Here is a 16,506-nt window from a genome sequence, read left to right as displayed (position 1 = left end):
GAAGCCAAAGGTTAACTAAACAGACTACTGCCATCAGGAACAATGAAGTTATATGGCCATGAATGTCAAGGGCATGGTTTAGGAGGTGCAATTCTGGGCTGGACGCCCCAGGCCGGACAGGAGGGCTGGGCGCCCAGCACTTCCCAGGGAAACCCCTGGGTGCCTGGGTCTCCCACCCTGGCCATCTGCAGTTTGGAAGTGGATCTGTGCCTTGGATTCTCTGCCGTCAGCCTTGTCTCACCTGTGACCTCAGTCCCACCACTGTCTAAGTGCCCAAGCAGTGAACTTCACTAGCACTTAGCTGCCACACCTGCTGGATGGCAGTCCTGCGACTCAGACTGATTCACGCTGAGGCCTGGGTGTGCTCACCTCGGTGTGTGAATGTGCACACAGGCCACACGTCTGTCTTCAGAGCATCGCCCTCTCCTCTGCTCCAACCCCCTCAGTGATTTCCACCCATTCCCTTCCTCCCAGTAAAAGCAGGTGGCACTCCGATGGCCCTCAGGCACCCCGAGGTGGGACCCCGCCACCCCTCTGGCTCACTCCCCGGCTCCCCGCCAGCCACTTCTCTACCGGGTCAGCTCACTCCCACCGCAGCCTTTGCACTGGCTATTCCTCTCCTGGAAAACGTCTCCAGATATCCACACGTCTCCCTGCCTCCAAGTCTCTGCCCAGATGTCACCTGTCGACCAAGTAGCTGTGACGGTGGAGCACGTGGTGCAAGGGGAAGGGGGTCTTCTGGCACCTCAGCCAGAGACACTAAGAATATTCCTGCTTAGAGGGTGCCCTTGTGGCCTTGGATCCCGAGGACAGGATTGTAGCAGAACCTGCAAGGGCCCGGGAGGTCCAAGGTGAGCTTCCCAAGTCACTTATTAAGTGGGTACCTCAAACCTGAACCCTCCGAGTCACAGGTGGCTTTTCGAATACGACGTGTGTCGCTCTGTGCATCCTGTAGCATCATTTCATCTCAAAACAAAGGAAGGCACGTGACACTCTGGCCAATGGAGCCAACAACTTAGCACAGAATCCCGTAAGGCAGGAAGGTGGGAGGGCTGGGGCCTCCACACAGCGCGCTCAGAGCCCAGCCTTACCCTCCAGGGAGACGGGGCGCATGGGCAGGTAGCCCAAGGAGAGGCAGCACCACGCACCTGTCCACCCCCTCCTGGGGCTTGGCTCTTGATATCTTACAGATTCCAGAATGAGCTACAGAGGAGCTTGTTTTAGAGCCAAGCAGGGCTATTTTACAGCACATTTTCTTGTTTAAGAGTTTGTAAACTGAGGCTTCCCTGGTGGCGCAGTGGTTAAGAATCCACCTGCTAGTGCAGGGGACACGGGTTCAAGCCCTGGTCCAGGAAGATCCCACATGCCGCGGAGCAACTAAGCCCATGCACCACAGCTGCCGAGCCTGCGCTCTAGAGCCCGAAAGCCACAACTACTGAGCCCGCACGCCACAACTACTGAGCCTGTGCTTTAGAGCCCGTGCACCACAGCTACCGAGCCTGCGCTCTAGAGCCTGAGCCACAACTACTGAGCCCGCACGCCACAACTACTGAGCCTGTGCTCTAGAGCCCGTGCGCCACAGCTACTGAGCCTGTGCTCTAGAGCCCGAGAGCCACAACTACTGAGCCTGCACGCCACAACTACTGAGCCTGCGCTCTAGAGCCCGCGAGCCACAGCTACTGAGCTCACGTGTCACAAGTACTGAAGCCCGAGCACCTAGAGCCCGTGCTCCGCAACAAGAGAAGCCACTGCAACGAGAAGCCCGTGCACCGCCAGGAAGAGTAGCCCCCGCTCGCCACAACTAGAGAAAGCCGCACGCAGCAACGAAGACCCAACATGGCCAAAAATAAATAAATTTATTTTAAAAAAATTTGCAAGCTGTGTTTGACTCCCTGTCTACCTCTCCCCTCCCCCCACCACCATCCGCTGCCCAGCCAGGCTGGCCAGGTCCCCTGGGAGTTCTCAGAGGTGCCTGTGGTCCCCCGGAGGCAGGCCTGCTGGGCGGGTCACAGCTGCTGTGTGCAAAGCCCTGTGGAGGGGAGGGACTTAGATGCAGGTGGGCGGGAGGCCTGGGGACCACTGGGTACTAGGCTCTGTCCTCCAGACAGCAGGAGGCCGGCGGGCATCTCTCCAACCACACACATCCATCCACACACGCAGCCTGCTCCCTGCATATCCCTCAGCCCGGCCTTCCGAGACAAACCGAAGCCCTACCCACACCCTGAGCGGGGCTGGAGGTGATGCTGTTCACTTGATGTATGTCTGGACACAGAGCCCGAATGTGCTGATGGAACAGATTCTAAGAACTCGGACGGGAAAATCCGTATTGCAAATCACGTACCTAGTCTGGCTTTACAAGAACTATTTATTCCACGAACCGCAGCGCGTTCATCATTCTCATTCTCCTCGAAGTGCACAGATGAATTAGGGAATTTCCACCCCTTCTGGCTATGAAGAAAGGGTAGGAGAGAAGGGAATACATGAGAATCCCGGGAAATAACTGATCCAGGCAGTGGCTTTGGTCGCTACATCTGAATACTCCCCACATTCGGTAACATTAAGTGGTGGCCCCCGTCCCTGGGCCAGAGGAGAGGAGTGTCATCTGTCACCCAGATGCAAAAGGTCTCTGTAGAGATCCAGGGCGCTCAGGCGTCAGCTGGGAGCTGGGGAGACGACTGCGGTGGGGGCCGGGGGCAGAATGGGGGTGTTTCTGCCCGCAGGGATGGTCTCGGTAACGCAGGAGTGCAAACTGAACATGCCCTACAAGTTCAGACGACAGGGTAATTACCCGCCCCGCAGACTGGGAACGGGGCCACACAGCCCGCCCGCCTCTTCTGTGCCCAGCACTGCACCCGTCGGTGGGTTTAACTGTGAACAGATAAGGCACGTTGTGATCCCGTTTTGCAGTTCAAGGTTCCAGAAGCCAGGGGAGGTTCAGTAACTGGCATGACAATGGCAGGTCCGAATCCCAGCCCTCTGACCCCAGACCCACTTCCGTGTCCCTGCCCACGACATGCTGCGGGGGGAGGGGAGGACGAAGAGATTTCAGGATGGAGACACAGCATTAGGGGAGGAGGGAGATAAGGGGGCCCCTGACAGAGAGGACACCTGGGACGTCACCTTCCTAGTGGCAGGGGTCCCAACCCCAGAAAAAGCCAACTCCCCAGGATGGCACACACCAGCCTTGAGTGTCAGTTACATCTTGTCGTGACTGTATTTCTCAGCCCGTCTGGAGTGAGGGGGGAGACAGAGGCCAGAGGAGACACTTGAGCCAGTGTCCCTGGGGGTTTGGAAGAAGAGTAACTAAAGAAATACCCGAGTCCATAAAAACAACACATTTTCTAGATCTAGGGATATTCTGGACTGTTCCTCAGAGGCCAGGACAGAAGTGCCCTTGTTTGAAATTCATAATTTACCACTTTGTCATTTCAATCACATCATCTCCAAAAAAAAAAAAAAGAGAGGATCTTCTTTAGAGCCTAAACATTAAAAAGTCTTCACTAAAATTTAAACCTGAAAACAGTATTTTTCTGAGTATTACGGACTGTGCCATTAATAAACAGGACAACTGCTTTTACCTCCCTGGCATTTCAACCCATTTCGTCAGGCAGCCAGGTAAAACCATATTTGCCTACTCTTTTAATTTTGTTGTTATTTTACAGCAGATGGCAATGATTTCCATTTGAATGATTCTCTTTTCCCCGTATGTGGAAAGAACTTGAAAAAACTAACAGGGTAACTTGTAACAAGGCCTGCTCTGGTGCCTCCCTTACAGACATTTCAACTTGTCCGTCTCAAGGCAAAGGTTGGTGACGCTGTAAAGAGACAGCCCTGCCCTCTTACAGCCCCTTGGGAAGGAGCCCCACCACACACACTGTCCTCTAGCCACCAGACTACGTGGCTCAGAAACAAAATTTCTGAATTTCCCTCCCTTGCTGCCATCTTGGTCTGAAGTCCCACAAAGCTTCCTTTAAAGCAAGTTAGCGGTCTCTCTCTTCTCCCTTCTCTCATCCACACAGCTGCCAGCACCATCCTCCCCAAACACAGGTCAGGGCAGAGTGTTCTCCACTTGGTCCTACTGTCTACATAAAGCCCTGTAGCCTTCAAGGTCCTCTTAGCACTGGGAGGCGTGAACGCCCCTCTCTCTCTCTCAAACACACCAGGCATTGTCATGCCATGTGCTGTATTTATGCTGACCCTTCAGCCTAGAATGTCTCCTTCTCTGGTTAAAAATCATACTCGAAACCCAAATGAAATTGGACCTCCCAGGTTCTCCTAGTTGGAACGGATCACACTTTCCTCTTTGATCCCACAGTATTTGATGCCTCCATTATAGCATTTGTTTCACTTCGGTTTTTGTATCTGTTTAAATTCCTTAGGCTACAACATATGCTTCTTAATGGCAGATGTCATCCCTTTATATGCTGTGGATTGACTGCGTGTTTCTGTGTACAAGTCATGGAACTTGACACTGTGAGAATCTCATGTGATAAGGCATATGGACCTTTACTTTGAGAAGTGTGAAGTCCATACTTTCAACATGTGTGCTGGGAATAGATCCAATATCTTAAGTATAACAAGAGCTCGTACAAATCAATAAGAAAAGAGCGAATATCCCTACAGGAAACGAAGGTAATTTCAGACACTGCTGGTGAGAGTATTCACCGTCACCACCTTTCTGGAGGGCATTTTGACAATACACATTTAAAATATGTATAAACTTTTGTTCAGTAATTCCGCGCTATGGAGCTTCACCTAAGGAAGTGGTTAGGACAGGCACAAAGATTAAATACCACTGTGCTTAACATCATTATGTTCAAGACAGGGTGATTTGTAATACTAAAAAAAATGGAAATAGCACATCCATAGGATAGAATTTTTGCAAAAATAAAAATTATATTTTCGAAAAGTATTTAATGCACAGAAGAATATCAAGGCTAAAATATGAAAAAAGAAGAATACACATAAAAACCTGCTTCAATACCATAATGTATCTCTAAAAAGTGGTATTTTAGGTTTTTAAAATTTGGGTCCTCTAAATTTTCAACAATGATTATATGTCTATTTTAAAGCCAGAAAAAAAAAATTTTTTGGAAAGAAGAATATTAAGTCGAAAAGGAGACATAAGGCAAATACAGAAAGGCCCAGGGCTGGGATCCAGCCAGTACACATCAGTACACACCAATATGTTCAGTGCAGCTGTAACGGCCAGCGGCCATTTGTTTGGTTGGGGTCCCCCATACTGGCCATTAAATATATTTAGTGTCACCCATGCAAATAACCATGATAAGTTTCTTAAAGCCCAGATAAAGTGCTTTTAAAAATGATGTCCAACGAAAAGAATTACTTGCTCTAAAACCGTTAAGAAAGGGAATGAAATAGACCATCATATGCTACAGACTTTTGGAATCACTGAGCTTAGTAGCTGGAAAGAATCTTAAAAGACCAGCAATGCCACAGATGGAGAAAATGTGGTTCAGAAGTATTCACCCACCGTCCCAAGGTCCAAGAGGTAGGGTGGTGTGATGGGTTGAATTATATCCCTCCCACCCCCCTCAAAATCCATATGTTGAAGTCCTAACCCCCAGTTCCACAGAACATGACCTTCTTTGGAAATAGGGTCATTGTAGATGTAATTGGTTAAGTGTAGATGAGGTCATGAGGGTGGGCCATCATCCACTGTGGCTGGTGTCCTTAAAAGGGAGAAACTTGGACCCAGACATGCACATAGGGAGAACCCTATGCAAACACGAAGGCAGAGATGGGGGTGATGCTTCTATAAGCCAGGGATTGGCTAGGGGCTAGGGATTGGCTAAAGATTGCCAGCAAATCACCAGAAAAATAGGACCAGCACCTTTATCGCAGGCATTTGGCTGTTTTTACATTCCTCTTCCAGGCCCAGATGCCTGAGGCCGGAATGCTGGGTCTGGAACTTCCAATGAAATCCAGATTATGTGTTTTTCTTTAATTTTATTGAAGTATAGGTGGTTTACAATGTTGTGTTCATTTCTTCTGTACAGCAAAGTGACTCAGTTAGACATATATATTTATATATATATGCTTTTCATATTCTTTTCCATGATGGTTCATCACAGGATATTGAATATAGTTTCCTGCGCTAGACAGTAGGACCTTGTTGTTGATGCATCCTGTACATAATAGTTTGCATCTGCTCATCCCAAACTCCCACTCCATCCCTCCCCCACCCTCCCTCCCCCCTGGCAACCACAAATCTATTCTCTACGTCTGTGAGTCTGTTTTTGTTTTGTAGATATGTTGATTCGTGTCTTATTTTAGATTCCACATATTCTGTATTGAATCCTCTTACCACCAGGGCAAAGAAAGGAGCTATGAGGGATGGGGTCTGTCTTGACAGAGCTCACCCTCTGATTAGGAAAAAAGACACACTCCCAGGACCATAGGCAACAGCGATCCACTGTGTGTGGGATCTCACCACCCATGAAATGCAGGGAGGGGCAGTCCCAGCCACGGAAGCCTCCTGCCCCGTCTGGTCTCGCAACACTGTGTTCCATGATCGAAACCACCCTGGACTCAGAAGCAGCTGGAAGCTCAGAAGGTCAGGGTGGTGATGAGGTTTGTGTCTAAGGCCCACCCTAGGGTGTGAACTCTTTAGGACAAAACAAGACAAAAGCAGCAGGGAAGCACCTAGGACCCACTTTCTTTAACTAGAAATTAGGCAGGAAAACAAGAGACCAGTGAGGTCTGGACTTCTGGCTTTCAGCCCCTGGGCTCACCTGGCCGGCCCCACTCCCACCCAGGCCGGACTCCCGGAGCCCCTAGTCCAGGCCCAGCCCTGCCCGAATCACCCAGAGAACCAGCCTCCTGGGGGCCCACCAGGACTCCGGCCAACTGTTCCATGACCCGCAGAACCTTGGAGAACAGAGTATTTCCACAAAGCAGTTTTAAATCCAAACAACAGACTCTTCTGGAAACCATTGCCTCAAGCTGCAGGAGGCAAGGGAAAAAAAAAAAAGAACAACCCACAAATTAAAGTCCATAATACATTTTGTACATAGTTTGTGGTTTTAGAGTCACTTTAATCTTTCTCCCCCCTAAACTCTTCCAAAGATCTGTGCATCGGCTGAGCCAACACGCGGTTGCACTTCTAAGCAAAAACCTTGTAAAACTAGACTCTGGACTGTGTCCCTCCCAGGTTTGTAACATCTCCAAGAGCAAAGAGTGACACGATACACTGAAACAGGTCCAAGGAACCATCCCTATGTTTTGTGTCAAAGAGCTGCTTTATTAAAGTCTTAGGACCATGTGTCAGGCCGGCTGAAGGCTTGTTTGCTTTCTTGCTGCGGAGCCCGGGTTGGCACAGTCGAGCACGTCAGCCCCATCGTCCTGGGGGCTGCAGTGTGTCTGCCCAGGGTCCCCAGGCGCTCCGCCACCGCCGAGCTAAGCCCATGGGTGCTTTGGCACGGCTGGGCAGGCAGTACCGAGGAGGGTGGCTGTGAGGGGGAGACTCAGGGGAGTCCCCATGCTCAGCACCCTGCATCTCCCTGATAGATAGACCCCAGGACCCCAGCATTTGCTGGATCCATCAAGCCCTGCAGGCCAGGCCTGTGGCTCCACTGCCCCTGATGGCAGAGAGCACTGCTCTGTTTGTTTTTTCAAAGTCTCCATTTCAAACCAAGAATTGTGAACACAACATTGTAAAGCAGCTATACTTCAATAAAATTTAAAAAGAAAAAAAGCAGGGAACTGTATTCAATATCCTGTGACAAACCGCAATGGAAAAGAATATGAAAAAGAAGAGCTACGTGTGACCGAGTCACTTTGCTGCGCAGGAGAAATTAACATAAGATTGTAAATCAACTAGACTTCGATAAAATTTCAAAAAAAAGAATTGTGTCTCTAGGCTTGGCCTTGGTTCCCTCTCTTTCCTGAGGAAGCCTGGGACCCAGGGCCCAGGACGGTCTAGCAAAAGAAGCTATCGGACAAGGGAAAGCGCAGTTAATCTAACTACCTTAGCATATTCTCGTCTAATCTAAGAGCGTTCACACTTCAACAGGTATGAAAACACAAAGAGTGCCAGAGGGAATCTGTTCTCACCGTAGTGAGAGCGCCCGGCCCGGGTTAAAGCCTGGCCGGTCAGCTTGCCGCCCTCACGCCAGGCGGGTGGGAGCCCGTCCCAGGGCCGCCGCGGGGGCCAGGGAGATGGCTGGTCACTCAGCGTCGTGGAAGCACCTGTCTGCGCTTTCCCCATCACCCTGGTCTCCCCCGACGCGACCCCCGTGAGTTCTATTTCCCGGCGCCTCCCACCCTGAGCAACACAGGACGTGGGCTTGGGCTTTCCCCACCCCTCTGAGCAAACACACTGCACAGCCACACCCTGGAGTGGATCCCAACAAAGCGGCGTCACCACTAGCACCCCCGACCTGAAGTTAAGCCTGGGAGAAATCGGAAACAGGTGTTTGCCGAGGGACCCTCGTCACCGCAGGGAGGGTCTCAGAGGCGGAGCACAGCGCCACAGCCTGAAGGAGGAAGCAGGCCGCCCCAGAGCCAAGGGCGGCCGTGGCGAGGCGGGCGTGCTGTCCTCCGTCTACCCCCTCCATCTGGACCGGGTCGACATCCCCACCTTGGAATCAACGATCTGTCTCCAGTGGGGTCCCAGGCTAAGCACACACCTGGGAGGCAGGAGGGATGGATGCCACAGTAGCCATGAGAACCTTAGAGCAGAAGTGCTTGCCGGCTAGGAGGGGCCCTGGGAAGGGGTGAGACAGGGGAGGGGGCAGCATCGGGGGACACCTGCCCGGCTACCAGCAGGGCGCAGGCCCTCGGGGGCAGGCAGCGCCCGCCCCCGGGCCGACCACCGGGTCCAGCACAGGGAAGTGGGCATCACTCGGCTGCAGGATTTCAATCTATGGAGGCCGCATCTGTGACCCACAGGGACAGTCCTGCAAGCATTGACCATGCCAGGCTCGGCCTGTCCTTTGGGCACCCACTGCCCGGGGACCTGGAGGCCGGGAGGCCAAGCCCTGGTTGTCGACAGGCCCTTCGGCCAGCTGGTACCACACCGACCCAGCTGTGGGCTCTGGGCACCCACAGACACCCACCACCCCAGCCTAGCTTGTGCACCTGGAGCCCCGTCCTGGAGTGACGTCCCAGGATGCTGGGGTCAGTGAGGTGGTCCCGCAGTCCTCCTGACTGGAGATGTCTACACAGCTCCCAGCCCTCTGCTGCAGCAGCCCACAAAGGACGGGGAGGAAGGGCAGAATTCCAAACGGGGTGAAAGGGAGGAAGAATCTGGAAGCCAGGGCAATGGTGCCGGGGCCAAGGAGAGGATTTTCTAGAGGGGAGGGCGTCGGGGACACACGGAGCTGGAGACCAGGAGGTCCTGATGGTTGGCAGGACGGGGGCCACACGGCAGGGCGCCGGGGAGCCGTCCCAGCATCAGGAAACCAGAGACCAGCTGAGGGACCCTGAGTCCCTGGTGAGAGATGCTTCCCGTCCTGCCTGGTGACGTCAGAGGGAGCCCCAACACGCGGCGTGTCCCCCGGCGATGCCCTTCCCTCTGCGGGGCAGAGAGCCGGCCCCAGGCAGCAGCTACATTCTGAGAACACCATGGTTTTCACGGCGTTTTTTAAAATGGTAACTTCCACGGCTGACAAATGACACCACTTTCCCCTTTAGTGCAGCGGTAGTTCATTTCCTTATAAACTAATTTATCGAAGTAAAAACGTGAGTCCACTTAAGGAAAAAGGATGGAGTAAGCAGCAGACTACAGTATGTGGTGCGTGGATACGGCAAAAATGATCCAGACAGTACCTGATGGTGCGAGGACGTCACGGCAGGAAGGGTGACCCTCTGAGGAGTGGATTTAGCAAAGCCTCTGGAGGAGGGGGCCCGGGGGGCTGGCGCGGCGCCGTCCTCAGAGGCCATGGCTCATCGTGAGATGAAGTCACACGAACACCAATATCGCAGCCCCGTGTCCTGTGCCCTGGTCCCGGGGACGCCCGTCAGGACGGCATCAGTCCCTGGGCCCATCCACCGACAACTTGGTTTGAGTTCCCTCTCGGGCCTCCAGCTGCTTGGGAATGAACAGCAGGAAAGAAATGTGAACCGTTGTGAAGTCATGTATGTAGCACGAGCGGCCTGACGCGAGTCCCTCCCTGACGTGGAGAAGCAAAGTGGGGAGACTGTGATTTAATCAGAGGAACCCAGCTTGGGGGTGATGCTGTGCAGATGCCAGCAGAACCAGGGCCGGGCCCGCCTTCCCCCGCCCTTCCCAGCCCCATAAAGAAAACAACACGCACGTGGGAGATGCAAACAAGCGTGCGCTGTTACCAAGGGGTCTGCGTTCCAATTAGGGATGGAAATCTAACAGTTTGGGGCCTGGGGTTGAACATTTTCTCACTCATTTCCCCCAGGAGAATCTAGTCACTGGCTATTGCTCCATGTTCCCCCAGGGAGTCCCAGCATCCCCACCAGACAAGAAAAAGAGCTAAACCAACAGGTGGCCTGTGGGATTTGCCTCTAATTAAATCATCTCAGAGGCGGGAATTAACTTACAATCGGACCCAAGCTAAAGCTTGAGCTCACGGGAATCCACGTCACGTCAGCCCGTCTCCTTTCTCCTGAGTCTTCCCCTGACGTCTGCTCTCTTCTCTTCTGCCCCTTCCTTTCAGCCCTCAATCTGCGAGTGGTTTCTTAGGAACGTGAACACGGGGAGGATACGGTAGCTCTGGAGCATCCCCCAAGCCTTGTCGCAAAATCCTGACCACAGGCTGAGGGTGGGCAGGGCCAGCCGCACCAAGCCCGCCCCTCCCGGTGCAGGACGGGCCCTCGGGCCCTCCACACTGCAGGTGCCCAGAATAACCAATTGAGCTCATCTGACATGTGTTAGTTACACTATTGCACTTTAACAAGGGGGAGGGGAGGGAGCAGAGGAGGTGGGAGCCCCAACTCCCTGGGGGGCTGAGCTGACACCCCCCCCCATCTGACCTGGACAGGCAGATAGCCCAGGATGGAGGGGCTGGGTGGAGGTATGAACAGAGTCTGGGCTTTGGGGTCCAGCTGGACTGGATTCCAGCTCATTCCCTCTCTCTCCCTCCCTCCCTCCCTCTCTCTCTCTCCCTCTCTGTCTCTCTCCCTCCCTACCTCTCCCTCTCTCCCTCCCTCTCTTTCTCTCCCTTTCCGTCTCTCTGTCTCTCTGTCTCTCTGTCTGTCTCTCCCTCCCTCCCTCCTTCCCTCCCTCCCTCCCTCCCTCTCTCTCTGTCTCTCTCTCTGTCTCTCTCTCTGTCTCTCTCTCTCTCTCTCTCTCTCTCTCACACACACACACACACACTCTCTCTGTCTCTCTCTCTCCCTCCCTCCCTCCCTCTCTCTCTCTCTCCCTCTCTCTCTCTCTTTCTCTCCATCTCCGTCTCTCTCTCTGTCTCTCTCTCTCCTTTCCCAGCCAGCATCACCCGCTCTGTGGAGCACGGGGTCCAGCTGGCGGCTTCGTTCTCTGATGTTCCCAGTGGCTCAGAAAGGGGAATGGCTGATACATTTCCAGGTTTTCAGAATTTCCAGACTTTCTAGGAATTGGTGGTCTATAAATGTAGATGAAGGATCAGCAATGTAACATGGACAATCACAGAAAAGCCCATCTTCATCCCCAGATCGTGAACCCAGCAACTACAGAATCTCCTAATTATTCAGCTCTCCTAGGGCCAGCTGCTGCTGAGAGCTTTGCCTGCCTTACCCCCAGGGCTTCCACCTTCCGCCCGAGCCATCGAGGCTGAGAACGGTTGGTCATCTCGCTAGGTCCTGCGCTGGGAAGGATGGAGACCGGACAGAGCAAGGAGAGCTCGGGCTGCAGGAAGCCGGTAGCTCTGAGAACTCGGTCCCACAAGTCCCGAAGACAAGGGGGCAGGGAGGTTTCACCTAGAGAACAGGAGACTGGATGGAGGTGGCTGGCCGACGTCCTTGCAGGGAAAACAGGGACGGGTTTCTCTTCACACTGAGCGCCTTTAGAATAAGTGGGCTCAGTGGGCGCTTGGGGAATGACTGGAGTTGCCGTGACAGTGGGCTGTCCCGCTCCAGAAGCCACGTGAGGGAGGTCTGCACTCTCCCCTCTGTAAGTGTAGACCCAGAGAGGCGCCAGCTGCTGGCCAGGGCCTGGCAGAGACGCTCGGCGTCCTGGTCCCACCTGCTGTCTAAGCAGCCGGACACAGGATTCTGGAGGACTTTTGCAAGTCCGGCTCCTTGTTGCCCCGGCTCAGGGTGGCCGGCACTGCACGCGACCAGAGAGCTCACCGCTCCTGGGTGGTGGGTGCTGGAGAGGGGCCGGGGTACACGCAGGGGTGCAGTCATGCAGAAGAGGAGCTATTTCACGGACTCGGGCTGCTGTTTCCAGGCGTGTGGGTTTGTCCCGTTACACAGTCACCAGGAAACACACCACATCCTTCCCGAAGTAAAGATGCAGCCAGGCAGCCCTGCATCCAAAGCTCAGCTCCACCGCCTGCCAGCCACATGGCCCTGGGCAAGTTAGGGAACCTTCTTGCTTTCCTTATCTGTAAAATGGGCACAGCCATCCTTGCCTTCCTTCAGGGTTGCTGCAAACACAGGGCCGGTCTCCTAGTCAGTGCCTGATCAACAGCAGAGACCGTATGATGTGGTGCTTAATGGATTCGGAAACCCCCTCTATCTTCTTCACGGGAGTAGATAGATACCATTGCACCCATTTTACAGATGGGGAAACAGGCAGATTACTTGCCTCAGAGCTAATCGCAAGCCTGGTGCTCATGCCACCGCATCACAAGCCTTTCTCCCTTTGCTTCTTTTTTCGGTTAAATCCAACCACCACCTACAAGCCCCCTTTCCTTTCAGGCCCTCCCTTCTCACTCAGCATGGGTCACATCATCCCTTTCCCTGCAGCCCGGCTCCTGCGAGACAGGTGGTCCATTGCCCCATCCAGCCGCCTTTAACTGAGCAAGAGAGGGCCTTACCGCTTTGCTCGGGTCCCAGCTCTTACTAATGCAATTAAAATGCATTCCGCTGCTCCAAGGTGTAAATGTGTTCCAGAGGCTGGTGATGGTCTATGCAAAGATGCATTTATAGTAAAAACAGTCTGGTAAGTGGCTTAAAGGCTTACAGCAGAGCGGAAGACTAGCTTTCATCATTCGAGGTGTTTTGCAGGGCAAATGGTGACAATTGCTCCGTCTCCATGAACACGACACTGGCATCAAAACCAAGGAAGCAAAAGTCCAATGATGAGGTCCCCGAAGGAGGGGAGGGCAGCTTAGCGTTCTGCTGGTAGGGGAGCTAGAGGCTGAATCCCACGAGGAGGGGCAGCCTGCTTCAGTTACCACATCAGGATCCCAAACTCCCAGATCCCAGGTCCAAGACCCTCACCGGTGGGGCAGGCCCCGCGGCTTGCCCTCTGCAGCAGAAAGGCAGAGGTCAGGAGGTGGATCGTCTTGACCTCCCCCCGCCTGCCTGTTCCGTCTGGAATTCTCTGCCTACACAGCCAGGGCCTGGCGGCCATCAGAGGTCCCCAAATGAAATCCTGCTGATCAAGAGCTTTGCTGATGTCTTAGCATTCCTAGGGTGACCTAATTCCTTGTGTCAGCTTTCCACAACTTTTCTATTTTTTTCCTCTCTTTTCTATAAGAGCAAATCCCTGGACTGAGAGCAAGTGGTTCACAGTGCCAAGAAACCAGAGAGCTGCAGAGGCCCTGAGCACGATGCAGAAAGGCTCCCGGCTGCCAGCACCACGCTGCACAGGGGCAGCCTGGGAAGCCCCTGCGTGCACTCAGGCCCCAGCTGCACCCCCGGGGCCCGGGAGGGCTCACAGCTCAGGTGCTTACCAACCACCGCCCAGGGCACGTGTCTAGAGCCTACTGACTCAGGAGTGAAAGCCCTGACCGGCCGCCCAGGCGATTCCAGGTGCTTCCTGTTTATCAGTCATTTGATAGGTACAATCATCATGTTCACCATGGCCATCATCCCCCACCCCCCTGTGTTGATGGGGATAAATAGGACAGGACCTTAATCAACCTTCCCGATTCCACCCGGGGGTGGGACCGGGGGGAGCCGGTGGGAGTGTTTGGTTCAAGCCGCGGAGCTCTGGTTCACACTCTCTCCTTTTAACCGTTTTGCTCTCCCCCTGCCTCTTTCCAGGCCACCCTCACTTCTTCTCTAGCCATTTCTGTGAGAGGAGGGGCTGCACAGTAGATTTTGCAGATGAGCGGCATCAAGCAGATGACAGGAGTATCTTGGATTACCCTACTTGGAGCGGTCACCGGGCTGGGAGTCGCACGTTTCCAGACTAACTTTCAAGAAGCCTCATTCTGGTATTGAGAATATAATCCAGTAGAGGAAGAAATCCCCATATCTGTCTCTTCAGCGTTAATGTGCACCCAGATTCCCTGGAGGTGGAGTGAAAAGGCAGCCTCCGATTGGTCAGGTCTGGGTGCAGCCCAGAGGCTGCATTTCCAACGGGCACCCGGGTGACGAGAAGTTTCTGGTCTGAGGCCTGCCCTCTGAGCACCAAGGCCCCAGAGCACAGATGTCCAGACCGGATTCCTGGGGTCTCCTGAGGCTGCCTCAGAAGCTGGCCTGGGGCTCGTGGGAAGGGGTTTTGAGTACGATTCTCCTCGAAAGGGGGGTTTTTCATGCTTTGAAAACAGGTTTGAAAACCACAGCTCTAAAAATAATATATCCCATACATTTGGAGAGACTTAACTAGAATATGGAAACAGAAATTTCTCTCCCAAATATCTTTTCTTTAATACACTTTGCTGACTCAGAGGAATCGGCAGCCATATTTGGACAACTGGCCTCACTGTGACCTCCCTGCTACCTAATGGAAAATGGGAAATGTTGAAGGTATTCTACTTAGAAATAATTATATTTACATAGCCTCCGTGGCATGCACCTCTCTCTCACATAGATGCTCAGAGGAATACTTGCTTCTGGAATTCATCAGCACCAGCTGTTTACTTCCATTTGAGGCCAGAACTTCATTTCTTTTCCCCCTGTGGTTAAGTTTCCTATGGGAGAGAGGGGGAGGGAAGGCTTCTAAGCAGCAATTATCAGAAATTGTTACCGTCCCTGAAAAATCAATCTGTCCCAAATTTTGAGAGCTCACCACCGGATCAGAGGAAACGAGATATCGGGGTACTGAGCTGGACCGTAAGAGAATCCAGTGTTCTCCATCCTCTCCAGATGTCGTCTGCCAGGAAAGGATTCTGTGATGAAATAAGATGGGGACACGCTGGGCTGAACAAATTTCTCGACCCTAGGATTCCTGGGAGTCCTTCGTAAGTTAGCACGGTCTCGTGCTCCAAAGGGGGATTAGAGTCTGCAGTGTTGCCCAAATTGCCTAGATCACAGGGCCTGCTTCTCATAGATCTTCTCAAGGAACACTGACATTCCATGGACTCCAATTTCCAGGACCAGCTAGTAGAGCCCCAGCTGTGGAGCATCTAACAAAACCCCCCAAACTGAGCAGACATCTTCGCATGTGGTCTGGTTCCCTCTGCCAGACACCAAGGCCTCCCACCTCCGGAATCACAATTCCAGGAAGGTCCTGCCAGAGACCCTCAGCAGCCCTGAGAGCGTGATGGCTGAGGCTGAGGCCAGAGGGTCGCCCCATAGGCCAAGTGCCGCTGGTGCGAGCCTGGGACTGGCTTTCACTCCCCTTTGTGTCTCTAGGGTGGCCTGCAGGGAGCCGCCTGTAAATGTGGGATACACTGGATGTGGCGGGTGAGGGGAAGACGGTCTGGAGAGCAGCCAGGAGGAGGTGCCCAAGCCAGAGGACACACAGAGCTCCCAGGAGGGCAGGGAGAGTGGGAGCGAGGCCTCTGGTGTACGGGGCTGGGATCCGGCAGAGGGCAAGGGAGCAAGGGGCGTCTTCTGGGAAGGAGTGGGGCACAGGGGGAATCAGCGCCTCACCTTGGTTTGCATGGACTTCCCTTCAGCTGCCCCAGAGCCTCAGCATACTCATGTCTCAGACAGGGTTCTCTGACCGTTTAAGGACCCTCACAGGTCTGGCAGTGAAAGGCTCTTGCACCCTTTTTGAAAACCAGTGGGTTTTTTTTTTTATGTGAAAATGTGTGTTTAGGCATAAAGATGCAACACACAATCAGAAACCAGTATTCTATGAACAATGACATGATTACCTCCTCTAAGAACACAGAAATTAAGGTTTTGCTGATTGATTGATGTTTGGTGGCATTGGGTCTTTGTTGCTGCACACGGGCTTTCTCTAGTTGTGGCAAGCGGGGGCCACTCTTTGTTGTGGTGCACGGGCTTCTCATTGCGGTGGCTTCTCTTGTGGCAGAGCACAGGCTCTAGGCGCGCAGGCTTCAGTAGTTGTGGCACGTGGGCTCAGTAGTTGTGGCTCACGGGCTCTAGAGCGCAGGCTCAGTAGTTGTGGCGCACGGGCTTAGTTGCTCTGCGGCATGTGGGATCTTCCCGGACCAGGGCTCGGACCCGTGTCCCCTGCATTGGCAGGTGGATTCTTAACCACTGCCCCAGAAATTAAGTTTTAAA

Source organism: Lipotes vexillifer, unplaced genomic scaffold (assembly GCF_000442215.2).
Source record: "Lipotes vexillifer unplaced genomic scaffold, Lipotes_vexillifer_v1.1 scaffold439, whole genome shotgun sequence".
NCBI lineage: Eukaryota > Metazoa > Chordata > Mammalia > Artiodactyla > Lipotidae > Lipotes > Lipotes vexillifer.
Note: the sequence above shows the minus strand (reverse complement) of the source record.